General features: G+C 36.4%; 1 protein-coding gene across 4 annotated transcripts in view; it reads left to right on the top strand.

Annotated features, from left to right (window-relative positions):
* The window catches only part of PCGF3 (polycomb group ring finger 3), a 55,596-nt gene that overhangs the window by 13,550 nt on the left and 27,216 nt on the right, over positions 1 to 14,830 (top strand). The window contains exons 1-2 of one of the 4 annotated variants that reach the window (XM_031063200.1): positions 9,846 to 9,914; positions 13,291 to 13,333. The gene's annotated coding sequence lies outside the window, so the exon portion shown is untranslated. Of the gene's footprint in view, positions 1 to 9,845; positions 9,915 to 13,286; positions 13,334 to 14,830 lie in introns of those variants that run through there. The other 3 variants (XM_014310118.2, XM_031063199.1, XM_031063201.1) reach the window with 3 other exon arrangements.

Raw genomic sequence — 14,830 nt, 5'->3', positions numbered from 1 at the left:
GTAGGTGGAAGGAAACATAGCTTTTGTGCTCTATTGGTTAAACTCCTGCTGTAGTATTTAATATGAAGTAAATAATGTAAACAATTTGTTTCTCATTGCCAGATATGAGGATTGTGTCTGGGGTAAGAAAGCTGCTGCAGCAAGAGTTCAAAGGAGACTTTGAGTTTGTTGTATCATTGCTGCAGTTTATATCTGAAAGAGCAGAAGGTCAGAAGAATGGGAGAAGCATATGAACAGAGTGCATCTTAGAGTCCTCTCAGGCTTTCAGGAACAAAAGAACAATTTTGCAAGGCTCCTTTATAATTTGAATTATATGGTACATGGATAGCTAATTTTATGTAATTTACTGTCTGTACATTTGAACCCACAAAGACTCCAGAATACCTGCTAACCACTTGCAGGTTATGGAGCAATTCTAGAAACATTTTTTTTGTCATCTGTTGTAGCAGCACAGAGGCAATTATTCGGTAGATCAATGAAGTTGAAAGCTTTAGTAATTTAATTTTTTAAACCAAAGGATATGTAGTTTCTCAGGCCCTTTCAAATCTTTGGATTATTTAATCATCAAGTGCTGCTATTTGGGCTTAATCTACATGGGAAAGTGAAAAAGTGATTGTTGGTAAAACGTTTCTTCCTTTGAATTGTAGTACCCTCCTGCTTCTTACCAGCTGGTAGCTTCTGGCCTGTCGCTACATATTTCTGTTTTAACATCTACTCTTATTGGTCTGCCAGTGTACCTGGACCAATAAGTGGAGTCAGGTGACTGAAAACCAAAATTATTAAGGACCTTTTACTAGATAGCAAGAGGAATTGTCTTAAGACAATTACATGAAGATTCTTCCTCTCTATTTCAGAAACTATAGAGAAAATTGTTGTTTCTGATAGAGATCTGTGATGAAAGATCTAAAAAATCCTAGTACTCAGGTTATCATACAGTTACTTACTAGGGATACACATTTTTCTTGTCTTTGTTAATAAGTGGTTGATTTCTGGGGTTATAGAATTACATGTAATTTCTTATATAACTAGATGTTTTTATCATATAATTAGGATTTTTCAAAAATGGAAGTTAAAACATACATGTGTAAGTAGAATGAGGAAGGCAAAGATCACCAAAGCTTAAAGATTTTGAGGAGCTGATGGCACAGATCCATAAGGCTTCTTGCTTCTTCAAGGTAAACGTTTCAAGCCCTGGTTTTCTTATCTGGGTGGAGTCAGAGCAATCAGTTCAAACGTACACCATCAGATTCAAAGCTGAAAGTCATTTGTTATTTTGAGTTGTCCATCTGTTCTGCAGAGGTCTTCATAATGAATGTTACACTCTGTTTCAGCTGTGGTTAAGACCTTAAATTACTTCTCTGAAGTGCATGGATATTAAACATTCAAAAAGTGATGTGAAATCAGGTAGTAAAATCTCACTGAAGATTTTTTCTTCGTGATATTCAGGGCTGGTTTTGATCTCAGTTTTAATTACTGGAAGCCAAGGAGCACGTGGTCTGTGTGAAACAAAGTGCTTTTTAATGACTTGTAGTTTACATCTCTAAATTCTCAGCATGTAGTATGTTGGAATATGTTCTTCCAGTGTTTGACAAATGTCTCCATAACATTTTGTCAAGACTTGATCTGGGATAGCACTCAAGAGTAGTCTTTTCTTCAAAAGCCAGAAGGCCTCTAGCAATGATTTTGATTTCTGATAATGAGCCAGATTTTATTTAGAGAAGGTCATAATGGTGTTCATTACAGAAAATAAGGTTACTTCTGCAGTAACGCTTTGCTTTTATAATATTTTAAGACTTTGGGAACTTTGGCACTCTAAGACTGCTTCCCAGTTTTATCCATGCTTGTAAATGGATGTTGATTGGAAATGACCTCAGCACTAAAAAAGGAAATAGCAAAATGTAAAGAGTAATTTGAGTGTAATTAAATCAGTGTTTCTTTGTCAGAAGTTGGAAAATGTTTAGTTGGATAAAATCTTGCCAGACAGATGTTTTTATTCAAGCTATCTTGCAGAGAATTTTATCTGTTGTTGCACAAATATTTTTCTGTGTCCTTGTATTTGTTACTTTGTTCTTAGGACTGTGTCAAGACCTTGTCGTGAGCATCTCATGGTCTAAACAATTAAGCATGTTTTAATTGGAAGAAGGGTCTGGAAAGCACCTAAATTAAGAGTTTTGAAGGAAGTGGTTTCACAGACTGAGGAACCAAGGCGGTGGTGTTTTGCTGCCAAAAAAATTTCAGCTTTCACCATGCAGTGTATCCTCTTTGCTTGACCATTCTCAAGTTCTCCATTAACCTTCCTGTTAATAAGTGAATTTACCAGTCCTGCAGAAGACCATCCACAGATTTGAGTCATTCCCAAAGCATCTCTAAGCTTTGAAACAGCACTATGTGTCTGTAAGATACTGTCTTAATGTGGCACTATTAGGAGGTGCTTTGAACTGTACAGTGGTGAAATTCTAAAGTCTGCTAATCAAGACAAGCTAGATGTCAGTTAAGAAAACATGTTTTCTAATGTAAAGTGCCACAAAATTCTTGCAAGGAATTTTATGGACAATGTAATTTATAAAAGCTTTTCTAAGTAAAGGTTTCATTAATGAAATTTTATTTAAATGTATACCTTACTAGTCTGTATAGGACTTTGTGTACATACAGGTATTGTACAATAAACCACAAATACAGCAGTAAGTCCATTTGATTTAAAAAAAAATCCACCAAAATAAAAGCAAAGAATAACTGTGGTATTTTAGAACTTTGAGACCCTTAAATCACCATTTCTAGTCTGATTATATTACAAATGCTTAAGATTCTCTTAGGTTTTCTATTACCAAATTAAACATTTGCTTTGAGGCAGTGTTTCCTCATTTTCCTGTTGTAGTTCTCTGTTTATGTTGCAGCTGCCTAAATCTTAACAGAATGAAATGGAAATGGCTTACATTACCAAAACATGATTTCATATAGATACATTAAATACATTACTTGCATTAGATACGTTACTTGCTGTTAGTGAAAGCAACTCTGTCAAAATGGTTCCTGTTGAGGGCAAGGTAGTGACTGGGCTGAAACACAGACTGTAAGTGTTTGCATGTGACAGATGAGTTTTAAAAACCATGCCCTCCCTATTAACGGATGAGCATAAAAGTTGTGAAGAATAATTCTTTATCCTATGATTCTTTATAGTCTGACATTATAGTTAAGTATGCATCCCTGATTTCTGTGATACTGAGTACAAGCACAGCCAAAACAAGTACAAGACACCAAGTTTTAAAGGTGTTTTGTTGTTTTCAAAACCTTTTTGTCTTGCCCTTTCTTTCTCTCTGGTTTTGTGCTGCTGACTCCTGCTCTGCCCACTGCATTACTTGTCTCAGAGGTTAAAAGGAGTGAATGATTCGGAAGGCTGGAGCTGAAAATGAAAGAATCACATTTCTGTTAGCAACTGGCACTGCAGGTACAACAAAACTTAGACATTTTTGTGCTGATGCAGTAGAGCCACCTCATGTGCTCTCAGTTTGAGTCTCCAGATACACTGCTGCTCATTGCAGATCTTCTGCCCAGATACTTTTCCTCCCAAAGTACAGAAATTCAGTACTAGGTCAAAAGCTTGTAAATCTGATCACAGTAATTAGGGTCTCTTACTAATGCAGTTCAGTCTCTTGCTTCTGAAATTTGGCTGGCTAGCCAGTTGCCTTCATCCTGCCTGATGAAGGATATGTTGATGTGGAAAAAGCATGTTTAAATTATCGGAATTCACAATAATAAATATCCCTGTATTTTTCTGGTAGTATGCTTACTGCCATTTTAAATGTCATTCAAGAAAACCTTGAAGAGTAAAATCACCTTTTTATCCCCTTTATTGAGGTTTACACTGTAGCTTTATGATATGAATACATAAGACCGATACAATTTAGGAATACTGACTGTAGCATGCTGTTTTTGAGATGACTACTTGGAGACAAAATAGTGAACAACTATATAAACAAACCATACTCCAAACCCTAGTATCCTAATACACTTCAGTAAAATAATAGGAAAAAAAATATTAGCCAATCTGAAAGTACTTTGAGAATTGGATTTATCTTGTGTTTTGTACATTTTTGGCTAGCTGTAGGAATACATGATCTTTATAATTAATGTTTCCTTCTCTAGGATGAATGTTTTCTCCAGTAGTCACCCCCCCTTTTTTTTAAATCCTTTTTCTTTTGTAACAGCAGCAGTCTTTGGATTAGTTTCAATAAATTTTGAATATTGATTTTAAGATAAGATATCATTTTACAGTGAAATCTGTATTGTGACTTACAAGCTCAAGTAAAAGCACTGCAATTGCACTTACTGTAACTTTTTAAGTTAATACTGATACTGGAAGAAAACTGAAAGTACCTATACAAAATTCTCATATAATGTATTATTTCATGTTCATTATCATGTTTTATTTCTGATAAGAAATGCCTGCCATCTGTTGCCGCTTGAAAAGCTCCCTATTGACGGACTATGGGAATGTGATCTCTTCCATAATAGCACTTCCAGTGTCTTGGGTGGATGTAATACGTATTTATCCCTTGTCTGACTCTAAGAAATGTTGAGGCAGTGGAAAAAGTAGAGGAGGAAGGATATGGGGAATAATGCACTGGGGCTGACAGTAGTGATGGTAGGTGGGAAGCAATCAAGTAAGTAGGCCAGGGTGTTGCATTTAGTGTGTATGTATGTACGTACATGTTCCTTACTTCAAAAATCTGCCACTCTCTGTTATTTTTCACTCTCACTGCTCTTCTTCCTAAACAGAACCTTTCAAAATGCCAGCTCTAATTTAGTATTGGTGCTTTATGCATACTAATATAAGACAAATTTTAATCATCATTGCTTGACATCAGGAAAACCTTAATCTTTAATTGCTTTGCACTGTGTTTGCTTTTGCCTTTAGAGCTGAAGGCAGCTAATGCCAAAATCTGTCTCCAGCTTCCTGTAGAGAGGCAGGGTGCTTATTTCTCTGCTCTGTTGAATTCCCATTTGTACATTCTAAATGCAGTTTCATTTTCTTTTCTCATTATGTAGTCCTGCAGCAAAACTCTGTAGTGGGCTTCTGTAATAAAGATTTGGAGAAGTTACAGGTGGTCTTTATGGGAGGGGTTAAATAATGGTTGTGCTGCAAGTCAGAGTTGAGAGTATGACATCGTTTGCATTTGTTTTTCTGCAGCTGGCATACTGAGATGAAAAAAACACTTTTATTGTTATTTTCTTGTGTTTGCTGTGACCTTGCTGTATCAAAGGCACCATCTTAGAGAAACTATAAAGCCTGAAACACTGTCGGGATCATTTAGTTAACTTCACTCTCCCCCGTCTTTAAGTAAACAAACAAGGTGCCTTATTACATTTCTACATTATCTGAAGTATAGAAGTATTGCAGATATTTTGGAACATTTTTCTAAAGCCCACCTAAATATAGCTCTTAGGTAGTTTGTGCATGTGGTTTCTTTCTAGTGTATATTTAATTTAAAAAACTCTTTCAGTTTTCTCCTTATCGTGTAAGTAACAGTCATATAGCCCTCTCAGATCACGATGTGATAGGTGAATATAGGAGAGACAGAGGGATTTTTTTTACTCACACTGTGTTGTGATACTTGGTCCAGTTTCATGTCATTATTCCTTAATGTGTTCATCTAGAATTGAACATTATTTCAAAAGATGCTTTACTTAGTGGCTTACAACATTGCATTTAAGGCAGACTGTAACTATTTAAGTTGGCCCATGATACATTCTGGATTCGTCTCTATCTGATTATGGCTGCAGTAAATATTGTCAGTGTTTGAAGCCTGTGCTTTCACATGTTTGGACGGAAGGTACTGTCCATCTGTCCATGCACAGTTTTTATACTGTTAAGTCTTGGCATCTATGAATTCTAATCTACAATTAATCTAATTAAACTCAATATTTATTGAAAATAAAATACGAATCATAGTGCAGGGATTATGTCTTTCTTCTTTGAAGTCTTATGTTATTGGTAGGTGAAGATGTAGATGTGTTTTTAAAGTAAACACCATGTATAATAACACTCTAGTGTTGCCATTTTTCTGACAAATAGGTGTTTGTTGTCTTTGGTTGATTTTATTAGAGGAATAATGGTTACTTACTTGATTTTCAGTGTATCTTCCTTAATTTAGTTCTTTATAAGCATCTGTTGTCAGTTGAAATTTTAAACAACTCTTACTTTGTTGTTTTTGGTATTTGTTTATCTCTTTGGCTGCAAACACATTGATGGATCAGATTTGCAACCATTTTTTAGCTAAATTTAACAGCTTCCTTCCTTTCCTTCATGGTTCAGGATTCTAATGCAGTAAATTAATTTTTATAAAAATTCCAAATCTAAGAAATGTATAAGAGAAAATACTGAAATAAGACCTTATATTAAAATGTCATTGTATTCAACCCTGGTATTAAACACATGTCTAGTAAATGAGATTTTTAAGATATTTGGCAAACCAAGATTGAATGGCTCTTGTTGTTTGTGGTGATCGCTTTGTGTGTGGGAAATTATTTTTAATATGTTTAACATTCTAATAGTATTTATGTCTTACAAATTTTCCTGTCAAGGAAGTTAATTCCTGTGACAGCTGGGAGGGGGTGGTGTTTTATGTTCGTCATTTTATTCTTCAGATTGAAATGACAGAAGATGTTACGAAAATTTGTGTGAAGGGGTGTGGGACCTAGTTTTGAGTCACTCAGTCACTTAGACTTCAACTTCATTGCTATTTCTCCTGTCTTAAATAAAATCCTTCTTTTCTTCATTATGCCTTTCACTAATGACAAGTAAGACAGAAATTTTGAACATCTTTGCTGTTTTGACAATTTACTGCAGGGCCTGTTTCATTTTCTCTGGACACATGTTTTGTGAGGAAGTACCAGATAGATCAGCCTCTCATTGTACCATAAAAGAAAATATGTGATGTGAATAAAGAGTAGATGGGTAGAGATTTAATGCTTCTGTGTCCTGATTGTTGCTTCTACTTTTATCTCAAACATTTGTGTCAGACTTTACATATAATTTATTATCAGTACTGTCTTTTAATTTACATTGAAATGAATGAACTGTGTGTAAAAGTGAGTGTGTTTTGCTTTGGGGTGAACTTTTTTTAAGCCACCTTAATGCAACTATTAGTAATCTTGTGAATATATTTTGAGTAGTTTTTCTTTAACCAGTTAGTCAAGTCTTCTCGAAAAAAGAGCCAGGTTCTCTTGAATTCTCACCAGTAATAGGTGAAAGAAATAAGTACTACATGGTCACTTTCAAGGATGTTTTCATGAAAGTCGTGTAATCATGCCACTTCTTTGTTTTTGTGGTGTTATCACACCACTTATTTCTTTTTTGATGACTTCTTTTATTATCTGATAGCTGGTGTTACCATTAATCATGATCCAAGTTCTCTAAAATAACATGGCAAACTTAATTACAAATAAGTTTGCTAAAATCCCATTATTTGTACTTTGGTTGACTTGTCAGCTCTTTGTCTTTTGATCATGGTGAAGTGGGAATTGGCTAGTGAAGAGTAAGAACTTCTAGAGTAAAAATCTGTCTAGCATAAAGCTCATCAATGAATCAGCCTCTTGGGTAGCGGTATTGAAGATCAAGTTATACTTCCTATGTATCGGAAATTTTACCACAGAAATGTTCAGATAGAGTTTATTTGAGTTGCCAGCTGGTTGCTGGGAGGGAGAAAAAACCATTTCACTCATTTGTTTAGTTCCAAAAGCAAGACTGGAGATGAAAAAAAAAAAACCAACAAAATCTAAACAGCTTTTTCAGTTATCAACTTACACAGTCACTTTAAAACTAGGATCATAGGATTTGCTTTGTAAAAAATTTTCTCCCGTATTTTTGTGGCAATAGTAATGCTCTTGTATAAATTAGAAATTTTAATATGTCTGTATCGAGGATGTTTTTACTTGCTGTGTGCAAAAGAAGGTGGGGATTTTGTCCTTGGTTTGTTTTCTGGGTTTTTTCCCCCTTTTTTGATTTCCTCTAAACTGGACTTGAAATAAATAAACTTAGACTGAGGGAGTATTGCAGGGAGAAAAATGTGATAGCCTAGAGCTTTAAGTACTGCTCCAGTTTTTCTTCTCCTATCACCTCTTTTGCTTAGTTGTGTTCTCAGGGTTTGTGAATGTGTTTGGTAAGCATTGTTCTTGGAAGCAGTTACCTCTGACACAAGCATGCACTAATACGAGTTACGGGGAAGTATTCCATGACTTTTCTTCGTCTTATAAAGTTATCCCTGCTAAAGAAAGTTCCTAGTTTATTAAGGAACAGTGAAATGTCCCAGCATCCCCATCCGCTTTGTCCTTCTGAAGTACTGGAATACGTAAAAACAAAATAGATGCGGATGTTAGCCTGGAGTAGGAAGGCATGGTGATTTTTCTTCCTAATCACTTCATGAAAGGTAAATGCATTCTCATAACTTTTATATAGGCCTTGTACTGACCTAGTTTTTAATCTTGATTGACTGACCTGATCTCCTTCAGTGATAAGGTGACCCGCTTAGTGAATGAGGGAAGGGTGTATCTTGTTTATATGAACTTTAGTAGAGCCTTTGGCATAATTTCCCACAATATTCAGTAGAAACTGGCTGCTTAGGGCTCGGACAAGTGCACTCTTTGCTGAGTAAAAAGCTCTCTGGATGGCCAGGCCTAGAGACTGGTGGGAAATGGAATTAAATCCATCTGGTCATTGGTCACAGGTGGTGTTCCCAAGGGCTCAGTACTGGGGCTGGTTCTATTTAATGATTTTATCAACAACCTGTGTCAGGGGATTAAGTGCTGCTTCAATCAGCCTGCAGTTAACACCAAATTGGGCAGGAGTGTTGATCTGGAGGGCAGGAAGGCTCTACAGGGTTATCTGGACAGGATGGATTGGTAGGCTGAGGCCAGTGATACGAAACTGAACAAGGCCCAGTGCCATGTCCTGCCCTTGGATCAAAACAACCCCATACAGTGCTACAGGTTGGGGGCAAAGTGGTTGGAAAACTTTCCAGCTGAAAAGGAGCTGGGGATGCTGGTCAACAGCAACTGAACGTGAGCCTGGAGTGTGTCCAAGTGGCTAAGAAGGCCAATGGCATCCTGGCCTGTATCAGCAATAGTGTGGTCAGCAGGACCAGGGCAGTGATTGTTTCCCTGTACTCATCATTCGTGAGGCCACACCTCGAGTTCTTGTTCAGTTCTGGGCCCCTCCTGACAGGAAGGACATTGAAGTGCTGGACCAAGTCCAGAGAAGGGAAAAGGAGCTGGTGAAAGAGTCTGGAGTGCAAGTCCTGTGAAGAGCCACTGAGGGAGTTCAGGTTGTTTAGTCTGGAGAAAAGGAGGCTTGGGTAGACCTTCTCAGTCTCCACCTGAGAGGAGGCTGAACCCGGGTAGGGGTCAGTCTCTTCTCCCAGGAAGCAAGTGATATAAGAAGAGGAAGTGGCCTCAAACAATGCCAGATGAGGGTTAGACTGGATATTCGGAAATATTTCTGTGCTGAAATAGTGGTCAGGCATCAAACCAGGCTGTCCAGGGCAGTGTTGGAACCCTGAAGGTGTTTAAAAGATGTGTAGATGTGGCATTAAGGGACATGGTTTAGTGATGTGCTTGGCTGAATCTGTAGTTTATAGTGCCAGCAATTATAGTAAAGTGAGTGAGCACTACTGACAAGCCAGCCAAGCTTACCAGCATGGACAGGCATGTGTGTCTCATAAGGGGGAGATGGGAGGAACTGACTGTTGGGGTGATCAAGTGAGTCTGGATGGCTTCCAGGGACACAGTAGGATCTGGAAGTCTCCATCATGAAAGTGATGGTGAATGTGTTGTTTTAATTTATTTTTTTTTCTGTTTCAGAGCAATCCTGTTTTTTTTCTGTGCTCAGTTATTAAAATACAGCTGCTGCTTTATTGAAGGTAGGGTACTGGTGCCATCTGGTGGTGTTAGGACATTCCCTGAAATGAGAAAAACCACTTGTGAGGAATTCCACTGAGATGTGAAAAATTGCTGGCATGATACTAAAAAAAGTACATGGATATATTTTCTGCCTTAGCATGTAATTATTTGCTTGAATTAAGTCATAAAAATCTGCACATGTGCTCATAACTAAGCTTGCTACAGCAAATTTAATCTGTTACCTTCTGCTCAACAGAAAGGTTTGTTTCTAGTAGTATTTTTTATGAAACATTGCTTTACAAACACAACATAAAAGAGTTTTATTGGAACTTACAACATTTTAAAACTAATTTTAAAAGACAAAATATTTTCTGGTACACCATTTTGCTAAACCCAGCACAAACTTCTCACTGCTAATGTTTGAAGTCACTGTGCTCTTTTATAAGTCGCTTATATGTTGTTTCAAAGTAAAAGTTCAACAACATACAACTGACAACAGTTGAAATAAAAAACCTTGGTATCTGAAGCAAAAGAAATCACAGTGCTGTTTTCTTTGTCTGTCCATCTGTTGAAATCATATCCTGTACCTTAAGTTGCTTACCTATGGTAATATCCTCATCCTTCTTCAGAATACTGTATTGACTGTATTGACATTTCTAGCAGTGGAAGTAGGACTGTGACTGCTTCTCCAGTTTTCTTGAAGTAAATGTCTGACTGATAAGTATCTTGCCCTAGAGTAGAAAAACTTGTAAAAGAGAAAGGTACTTTATTTTAAGCTGGTGAGGCTTTTTAATTAATTTCATTTAGCTGTTACTCTTCATTTGTTGTGGGTCACCATATTATTTGAATAAGTTAATTTTAAATAAATTTCCTTATGGAACAGAGGTCTGTTTGTTCAGTCATTAACTACTTCTATCTTTCTATTGCAACTGATTGGAAAAACAGACTATTTTTGTTTTAATCCAGGTAGTTGAAAAAGACAAATTCTGTGCTTGTATCTCTTCATAATCTCTGACCTCATGACCATACAACACTTTACTTGCATTGTGATGGAAGTGTGAATTAGACTTAGTTCTAATAACTAATTGCATTAGTTCTCTTATTACATGGTTGTGCTCACAATATCAGGAGCCATTTTTTAATTCTGTCTTTATGGAATAAGGTGTTTCCAGGCCTGTTCAGCTAGTATAGTTTGTGGAATTAGATAGAAACAGTTATTAAAATTGAACGCGTATAATAGTACTTAAGAATTTAATGTTAATAATTAAATTAATAGTTAAGATGTTAATTTATCAATATTTGTTGGTCAGCTTTGAGAATAATGAAACTGATTGCAATAGCAAGGTTAATTCAGCTTGTTGAAGATCTAGGTTTAACTAATGAGTGAGATGTGTGACTCTCATGATCTCACAAAAGTGAGATGCTTATGCCCGGCGTAAGCCACACAATCATAACATCAGATTTGAAATTCTTAGTTTTGAATCTGAGCAAAGTTTATTGTTACAGTGCTTTGTTCTTAGAGCTGTGACTTTCACCTTAAATACACTGTCCTTGTGAGTTGAGGTACACCTCTTGCTTCCAGTACAGTTGTCATTCAGCTTTCAGTGCTGTATGACTTTAGTACCTTTCAGCAAAATTATTCAGCTAAACTTATTATTTACTACATATAGTTGTTTTCCTCAGGGTTCCCCCACTGTGAGCATTATCCTCCTGGTTTTTAACGAATTAACATTATTGTGCTATGCTTCAGCGAAAGAAAAATACGTATGCTTATTCTGTTTAAATAGAGAAAAGTTGTAATGGTTTGTAAATCTGCCATTCTCTTCAGTTCTGAATTTGTACCTGGTAAGAATAACTTCCTGTCTTGTTGTACCACAAAGCTAGATGGTACAAACTACAGTTAGTTTGATAATCTGACAAGTTGTTAATAGCAATCCCAGCGCTTAAAAAATCCTTTAAAGAAAATATTAGTACTTACTTCTCACTTATTACAAGATCAGTACAATGATCCACTTGCCCAGTCTCAGCAACCATCTAGATCTAAAAATGAACTGAATTTCCCTGTTGTTAGTTTTCAGAGTGCATCACTATCACCCTGTAACTAGAACTGGAATAATATAGTGATGATTTAGAACTAATTTGATTGTCGTTTTTTTTCCTCACAATTTGAGTGCCACTTCCTTTTTCAAGCTGAACCAAAGTGTAACCTTGTCCTCTTCCAGCAGTAGTGAGGGTAGATGTTTGACAAGGCCTTTTGGAAGACTGGTTACTTAAGTTCATGTTGTGATGTGCTTTTGGAGTTGTGATAAGCCTCTGAGCTGGTTTCTTTAGAAGCAGTGACTGCTCTCCACATTTTGCTGGAAAAATAGATATTTTAAAGAACAAAATCTTAGGGAGTTTATTCTACTGCATGAGAGGCTTTGTGTCCTCAATGGGGATCTTTTTTGTGGATTCCAAAAAAAAGAGCATCTCCTGCAACTCTGCATTGCTTTCAGTTAATAGTAATTTTTTATTTTGAATTCAGTCAAAGAAGTTCACAGTGGAACTGCAAAGAGATTTTCATTGGCATTGTTCTGAAGTTTTTGTCAAGTGCTATCATTAACAGCTTGTTTTGTCATTGTTTTCATAATTCCCTTAGCAAAATAACAGAAAATCAGTAACTACAGGCTATGCCTTTGATTTTTTGGAGCAAGAAGAAGGAACTAGTAGTACTCTTTATCCATCACTGTAACAGCTGAATCTTCTCTGTGTGAATGAATAAGAAAAATTGCTTCTTCTGTCAAACTTACCTATTCACGTGAGATTGTTTCACTTTTAGCCAAAGAATAAAGATCTTATTTTTTATTCTTTTTAAAAATATCATTTTATTCTGGCAAATAGCTAGAAATTCTGGAAATACTAGTTATTTCCTTGAAAGAATTTTGGAAGATTAAGATACAAAGAGCAGATTACTTGAAAACATAGCTTGAAAACTGAGAAGGCTGCTCGTCTAAATGTACATCTTCAATTCAAAATGGTTTCTTTTCTTCCAGACTTTCTAGTCCATAGGTTGTTGTTAAAGAAATCTGCTTATTTATTTGGTTGTTTTCTCTGTCACTTTTGAAGATAATGAATTTATTTTTATTTTTCCATCACATGATAACAGGACTTCATAGAACTTCTTTTTTGAGCAATTTTCCTTGTCTAGTAGGAGATTGTGTTAAACCTTATTTTTCCTTATTTTTCCTGAGGATCAATTTTTCCCCCCTTTTCTTGCTTACAAGTGCTTCTGCCCCACTGTTCTCTTAAATTACCTAAATACTTAGCTGAATTTAGTGATCTGAGTATTTCTTTGCGCCACCTGTATTTTGAGGAATTTTGGATGTTAACTTTCAGACTATTTTTCTGTCTTTTCAGGTCTCTGGATGGCAGACTCTGAAAAGAAATGCTGTTTTAAGAGGTATGCCTCATGTAGGCCAAAATATTCTGGACTGGTTTCTGTATAAATGATAAGGCTGTACTTCTGAGGAGTCCCTCTGCTGATCCTCTGTAATCTTTGCATGAGTAATAGTTTCAGTGCTGACATCTCTCTGCAATGTGAAAGCTTGTGCTGAGATATGCAGGCTTGTCATATCAATTTTAGTGGAGAGGTCTGTAATATGTTGCTTAACTTTTTGCTTGATCATCTTAGGAGAACACTGCCTTAATGGACAAAGGGGATGATGCACAAACAAAACCAGTCTACTTTCTGAAATGTTCATGCCCCCTTTCAGCCACTCATGACTTTGTGTGTGTATGGGTTCGTTTGTTTGCCTTTTTTTTAATTGGGAATATAGTCTGGATTTTGTAAATGCCCTCACTCCCTTTTTTGTGTTTTGTAAGACATCCAGACAGTGAGAGGCTGAGACTGTGCCAGCAGTGTGGTTTAAAATAATGTCGGTTGGATCCAAGATGAAGAAATACTAATCTTTTTGCAAATGATCTTTTTTTCATGTTAGCTGAATGTTTGGAACATTTTCTGTGTTTGTTTGGGGTTTCATGTTCCAGCACTGAAAGTAAGTTTCTCTTCTCTCTCCATTGTTGGTATGTTGGTTTTGAATAATGCATCGCTTGGCAGCTGTTAAGAAAACTGTCTCTTCAAAATGGAATTCTTCTACCAGGTCTTCCATCCATTTCAAGCAGATGTGGTGGCATATGTTAGAAAAGTAGGCTTTGTCTTTTTAAGAGGAAGATTGGTGTGAGTGTTTTCTTCTTTTAGCTTTTTTAAACAGGATCTCTCAATTCTTTTTAAGCACCTCGGAGGGCTTCCTATTTCTCTAAAGCAGTGCAATGATGATTTGTTCTGCCTCCAAAATAATAACCAGGATGAAGTACTAACAACTTGGGTTAAGAGTGGCTCTTCAGCTATTGAGTAAGATCTTGGTGTTGCTCTTTTTTATGCAGTGTTTACAAAACTCCTAAAGAAAGTGATGCTGTGAATTAGGGAAGATGTTATTGCTATTTTCTACATAACCTGTGGACAGAAATCAAGATGAGGTGCGCCTCCACTAGTCTTGGAGGTGCACACTTGTAGGATGAGAGGCATTATATCCAAGTTACAATGCAGGAGATTCCTAGAGACAGTAAGAACTTTTTTTGCCAGTGAGGGTGGTTGGGCACTGGAAAAGGCTGCCGAAAGAGGCTGTGGAATCTTAATTGTTGAACATTTTCTGAGTTAAGCCAGAATAGCCCACTGTAACTATTTAAGTGGGCCTGCTTTGAGTGCGAGGTTGGATTAGAGAAACTTGAAGAGGTTACTTCGTTATATCCATAACATTATCTTATGAATCTGTGTAACATGTTGAAGGGACACTTTTTATGAATTTTACATTTCCTGTAAAAAAAGTTAAACAGTTGAGGCTCAGGTTGGTGTTTTCTGTGTCTTTTTTTAGATGGGTTTTTGTTTTCTGGGGATTTT

This window comes from Geospiza fortis, unplaced genomic scaffold (assembly GCF_000277835.1).
Source record: "Geospiza fortis unplaced genomic scaffold, GeoFor_1.0 scaffold274, whole genome shotgun sequence".
Taxonomy (NCBI): domain Eukaryota; kingdom Metazoa; phylum Chordata; class Aves; order Passeriformes; family Thraupidae; genus Geospiza; species Geospiza fortis.
This window is presented reverse-complemented; position numbering and strand designations above follow the sequence as displayed.